Source organism: Capra hircus, chromosome 29, assembly GCF_001704415.2.
Source record: "Capra hircus breed San Clemente chromosome 29, ASM170441v1, whole genome shotgun sequence".
NCBI classification, from domain to species: domain Eukaryota; kingdom Metazoa; phylum Chordata; class Mammalia; order Artiodactyla; family Bovidae; genus Capra; species Capra hircus.
The window spans coordinates 43,993,503-44,000,065 of record NC_030836.1 but is presented as its reverse complement, the minus strand read 5'-3'; positions in this window follow the sequence as shown (position 1 = coordinate 44,000,065).

Here is a 6,563-nt window from a genome sequence, read left to right as displayed (position 1 = left end):
CTGCCCGCACGGCCCCGCCTCTTCGGCCCGCGCGAGCCAATCGGAGCCCGGGCCCGCCGCGCACGCGCCCTGCCTCCCGCCCGCGCGCGCACGCCCCTCGCAGGCTCGCGCTTATCCCGGGCGCCCGCCTAAGGCTCCTGGTGGCCGACTGAAGAGCCTGACTCGCCACCTACCAGAGTGACGGGGGGGGGGGGGGGGGTGCCCGTGATCCCCCCACACAGGCCCCGTCTGTTGGCCTGTAACAGAACGTGGCGAAGGTTCAAGGAAATAGGGAATGGGGGTGCGAGCTCTGGCGCTCACACGCGAGTGACTTTGGGCTAGTCCCCTCACTTGTGAAAGGGGAGATGCTTCGTGGGGACGTGTCCCGGAGCCGTACTGTGCTGGCCGCGGGGTAAAGGTGATGCAGGCAGCCTGCTGTACCGCAGTGCCTCGAGGCCGGGAGAGGGGATGAGCTCCCCACGGTGGTCAGGAACTGGGGTGCCTGTCTTGACTATTCCAGATAAGTCCTTTCCCCTCGGGTCCTCAGTTACGCTCTCTGTCAGACGAAGACATTGAATTCGATGACCTCCAAAGATCCTCAGATTACGTATCAGGAATCCAGGCTGGGCACTCTTGTTATCCCAGGGAGCAGTCACATGAGCCTTCACTATCTTAGACACACATCCTGGGACACCTTGCAGCATTCCCAGGCTGGGTAAAGGGGTTGGGGCCCAGAGGAGGCAGGTGTGAAAGCACCTATCCCCAGGGTCATGTCACCAACGTGTCCTGGCAAGGCCAGCATGTGTGTACCTGGGGTGTAGATCTCAGAAAAAACAGGTCCATGGATTGCCTTCCCGAGACGGAGAAGCCAGAGATTGTTCCAAATGACAGCAACGGGCTGGGTGATCAGGAGGTGGGGTGAGGGGTGGAGGGTAGAGGGCTCACCTGCCCTGATTTTAGCGTGTTGGAAGGCGGCTCCAGCCTAACAGTCCAAGTCTCAATATTTGAAACAGCTCTCTGCCTACCCTCCAAGACCCAGGTTGCCCCACGATTGGCCCATTACATCTTGTCTTCCTTCCCAACATGACCTAAGGATTCAGGGAAGCTCAGCTGTGAGCAGTGGGAAGCGGCACCCGGCTCCAGGTTCCCGACTCTGGGATGGGACACGATGGCTCAGTGTCTTCCCTAAACTGTCTGGGGTAGAGTGCAAACACAGTTGAGTGTGTTGAGTGCTTACTGGAGTGTGGAGCTTGGGCTGGGGCAGGGCGTGGAGACCTGGGTGAGACATGGCTCCTGCCCTCAGGAAGGTTATGTTATGGTTTCACTGGGGTGGAGGGAGAGAGGAGAGAGAACACCAGGAAAGATGCATGTTTTTTTGTTTTTGCATTAAATTTTTAAAAAAATTGAAGTATAGTTGATTTACAATGTTGTGTTTATTTATTTATTTAAAAAATGTTGGCTGCACCCTGTGGCATGCTGGATATAGTTCCCTAACTAGGGATCGAATCCATACCTTCTGCATTGGAAGGCAGAATCTTTACCACTGAACTGCCTGGGAAGTCCCAAGTTGCGCCACCTGGGAAGCCCTTAAAGCCCCATAAGGTGACAGAATTGCCTTAAGAGCTATAAAATGTCAAAAGCAGGAAGAACAGGGTCTTCAATTCCTGAGCACCTACTGTGTGCTAGGCCCTTTGATGTGTGTTTCCTCATGTCAACATCCGGGACCCTGTGAGTGATGATAAGAATAATGGTAGCTGCTATTTGTGGAGCGTAGAAAACGTGCCAGATCCTTTTCTAAGTGCTATAGTCTTTCTAAGACATTAAGAGGTGAGCATCAGATTTCCGTTTCGTGAGAAAACAGGATCAGAAGTTTCAATAACAAAGCTGATGTCTGGCAGTATGTGTGGTGATGGTGAAGAGACAACCCAGGTCCAGTGAGGAGGGGAGCTGGAAGAGATTCCTAAAAGCATTCCAGGTAGTAAGAGCTGCAGGAGCATGGTTAGGACACCAGGGAAGGCCTGAGCAAACAGCACAGCGGGTGAGAAGGTGAGGTGGCACCCAGTGGGGGTCAGGGATGGCATGAACACCAGGAGTAGAAGTATGGGGGGGGGCACGGAGAGGGGTGTTGGCAGGCAGTGAAGCCATTTTGGAGGTTGTGAGCTAGAGAATGTCAAGACCTGAGCTCTGCTTTGCCAGGCCGAGGGTTAACCTGGTGGACCTTGCTGGAGAATTGAAGAGCTAGCCAGGCTTGGGGCTGCCCTTCTGTAAGGCTCTGGGGAGTGGCTGTGGGTCTCCCTTGAGCTGGGGATGTGTGGTAGGCTTAGAGGACAGAGTGGGGCCCATTCAGAAGAGACAGGCAGCCTGATGGCCTTTACAGCCAAGAGGCCTTGGATTCAGCTATCTGCTGGGCTGGTCCCTGACTTTTGCAAGCAGTAAAAGCCCACAGAGGGATCGCCCGGCATCACTCAGAAGATAACAAGTTGCAAAACTAGGATTACAACTTAGCCGTCCATGAGGGACCAGGGCTCGGGAAGGTCTTTGGGGGCAGCCCAAGGAGCCTAGGATCATTCCAGGGGGAGGAGGTCGGAGGTTCTGCTCCCTAGAACCTGTCCACCCATGAGAAAGTGGTGGTGGGGGATGCGTTCTGCTTTGGCAGTTGCGGGAGAGAAGCACCATCAGGACTGATCCTCAGGCAGATGGGAAACTAAGAGCTGGAGGAGATCAGGAGGGGCAGGTAGGGGGTGTTTGGGAACTGTACATTCTTTGGGGCCCTTTGGAAATAGGGAGAGAGAACTGGAGACCCAGGCCCTTCTAATGCTCTTCCCTGACTTATCCGCTCATTCATATCTCATTCATTGCCTACTCTGTACCACGCATAGTTCTAAGGCTTTAAGATAACATGAGGGAACAAAACAGCCAGAGATACCTGCCCAGACAGACAAGTTAATTGCTTAGTGTGTCAGAAGGCGATGAGTGAAAGAGAAGGTTGGGCTAGGGAAGGGGCACCGGGAACGCTGGGCAGGTGGGGCAGACAACAACATTCACTGAGCCAGTCAGGGCGGGCTCACTGCGTAGGCGATGTCTGAGCCCAGCGAGAGGAGGCCAACTGGAGGAGGGAGGCTGTTGGGAGAAGAGATGGAAGCCAGCGTGGCTGGAGCTGCTCTAGAGCCTAGGGAGGCTTTGGCTTTTTCCTTTTTTGCTGCAATGCAAGGCATATGGGGGGCATCTTAGTGGCCCCTGCAGTGGAAACACAGAGCCTTAACCACTGGACCATCAGGGAAGTCCCTGGAAGGCTTCGTTTTGTTTTTAAAGATTTATTTACTTGGCTGTACGGGTCTTAGTTGTGGTGTGGTATCTGGTTTCCTGACCAGGGATCGAACCCAGGCCCCCTGCACTGGTAGGTGGATTCCTAGCCGCTGGGCCACCAGGAAAGTCCCCAAGGCTTCGGTTTTGACTCTGAGCAGGATGGGCCCATTGCAGGGTGTGGAGCAGGGGAGAGAATGGTCTACTTCAATTTCAGTTGCGTCATCAGGCTGCTGGTGGAGGACAGGCTGGAAGGGGAAGTGGAAGGGGTGGGGCGGGGGCAGGGAGGCCAGCTGCAGGCAGGTATCCAAGTGGCGGTGGTGGTGGTTTGGGGCCAGGGCAGAAGCAGCAGCGGAGCCGGCAAGGGATGGATTCAGGGTCTGTTTTGGAGGTACTGTGAATGCGTTTCCTCATGGAACGGTGATGAGGTAGAGAGAAAGGGAGGTGTCCAGGCAATTCCAGGGGTTGGGGCTGCCTTTGGGGCCATCACAGCTTTCTCTGGGCAGTGACACCTGAGCCCGGGGTCTCCGTGCCCTTGAGAGAAGACCCCTTTCTCCTCAACCTCCACCCCAAGGCCCCAACTGCCCAACATTCCTGAGAATACAAATCTGACAGAATATTTCATGTTTGTCCATGTGAAGCACGTGTTCCATTGGAGTGCCCCCACTCTCTCCTAATGCCGTCTTCCTCCGGGTTTGCAGTCAAACTTGCGGTCAGCACCTTGCCTGCATCCATGGGTCTGCCCCACCCATGCCTCCACATCCGCACCGCTGCTGTCTTCCGGGCTTACTTCATAGGAATACATGTGAGATTAACAGACAATCAGAAACATGATCCTGGATGATGTGTCCTGAACAGGGACACTAACAAAAGGAATGTTCACTTACTGAGGTGTGGGGGAGTCACTCTGGCTTATACATGAGTTAACTTGAATTTGATGCTAACTAGAGCAGCCTGTTTGTGGCCTATCAAACATACACTGTAGATCTGCTTCAATTATTGACCAGAAGTAAAGAACGTCCGTGTTAAGGGACATCCCTGGCAGTCTAGCAGTTAAGACTCGGGGCTTCCACTGCAGGGGGAGCAGTTTCGATCACTGGTCAGGGAGCTAAGATCCCACATGCTGGGCAGCCGGGAAAAAAAAAAAAAAGAATGTCCATCTTAAAAATAAAGATGAAATGCCCGTCTTCCTGGGACACCAACACACCTTCAATGATAAGACACCCTTCCCAGGCACCAAGGCCATATTGGCTTACTGTGTTCGTGCTGATTTGTTTTTCTGAAACTTTGAAGGAATATATCACTGATTCGTTTGATGTTCTTTGTCCTTGTCGTTGTTCAGTCGATAAGTCTTGTCTGACTCTTTGCGACCTCATGAAGTGCAGCAGAGCAGTCCAGCAGAGCAGAAGCCAGGCTTCTCTGTCACTCACTGTCTCCCGGAGTTCACTCAAATTAATGTCCATTCAGTCAGTGATGCCAGCCAACCATCTCATCCTCTGTCACCCCCTTTTCCTCTTGCCCTCAATCTTTCCCAGCATCAAGGTCTTTTCCAATGAGTCAGTTCTTTGCATCAGGTGACCAAAGTATTAGAGTTTCAGCTTCAGCATCAGTCCTTCCAATGAATATTGAGGGTTGATTTCCTCTAGGATTGACTGGTTTGATCTCCCTGCTGTCCAAAGGACTCTCAAGAGCCTTCTCCAACAGCACAGTTCAAAAGCATCAATTCTTCGGCACTCAGACTTCTTTATGGTCCAACTCTCACATCCGTACATGACTACTGGAAAACCAAACCAAAGACTAGACGAATCTTTTTCTGATCAGACATAAAAACTGTGCTGAAAACCATGCTTCTCCGGAACTATTCCTCAGAGTTACCTGAGGCTGTCTTCTGGGGTATAGTCCTCAGTTTTGCTCAAATAAAACTTCTCAATTCTTATTATAGATTGTCGCTGATTATTTTTGTCTACAACACCAACACCTGGAAAGCCCCTTTGATGACCTCCCAAGCCTCCCAAATGACATGGGACAAGAGATCCTCAAAAAGCACGTGCCTGGCCGGATCGCCCTGTTGACTGGGGCAGCTGAGACTGGAACTCAGTTAGAAGATGCCAGACCCTGTGCTTCTTTCACTCCAGATACATGTCTCCCCTTGTGGGGGAGAGAGAGATAACAGAGTAGGAAAAACCAAAGTACCAGACACTTATAGAAAACATAACCTATGAGCAATCATCTGATTTATAAAAAGAGGCAACACAATTTTTTAAGTCGAAGTATAGTTTATTTATTGGAAAAGGCCTTAATGCTCAGTAAGATTGAGGGCAGGAGGAGAAAGGGGTGGCAAGAATGAGATGGCTGGATGGCTTCACGGACTCAATGAACATGAGTTTGAGCAAACTCCAGGAGGTAGTGAAGGGCAGGGAAGCCTGGTGTGCTGCAGTCCATGGGGTTGCAAAGAATGGGACAGGTCTTAGGGACAGAACAACAATAACATAGTTGATTTACAATGCTGTGTTAGTTGCGGGGGGGTAAGGCCAAGTGGCAACACATTTTTAAACGATACAAAATAGCATTTTCAAAACAAAGCATGTGTGTTTTGGGGCTTCCCAGGTGGCCCTAGTGGTAAAGAACCTGCCTGCCAAGGCAGGAGAACTAAGAGATACCGGTTCAGTCTCTGGGTTGGGAAGATCCCCTGGAGGAGGAAACTGCAACCCACTCCAATATTCTTGTCTGGAAGACCCTATGAACAGAGAAGCCTGGAGGACTACAGTCTGTGGGGTCACAAAGAGTTGGACACGACTAAAGTGGCTTAGCATGGCACAGCTCATAACAGAGCAAGAGGGTGACTGGAGTAACCATTCGTTTAGCGAGCTGGCAGCAGGGGAAGAAGGTTTAAGGAAGCAGAGAGGAAGACCGGGATTCCGGTCCCTGGCCCGTTGGCTTGGGTTGTTGTCCACAGAGAAGTGGGCATCATAGCCTGGTCACCCCAGGCAGAGAGACACACCATCCTTTGAACACCAAGTCCCCAGCTCTCCCCTGGGAAAGAGGCTCCAGGAAGAGAGGGCTAGGGAGGCTGCTTCTGACACATGCTGGGGAGTCAGTGGTAAACAACCCTCGGAGAAGGCGGCTCCCGGCCCTGGTGAGTCACTCCTCTCGGCTGGGCCTGGCTCCTGGTGGCCAGGCCCCACCTACCCCAGCTGGGGTGAGCAGCTTGCTGTGCAGGGCCAGGGGATGAGCAGGAGTTGGGCCAAGGGGGGTTGGCTCCTTAGATCCTTGTCCACTGA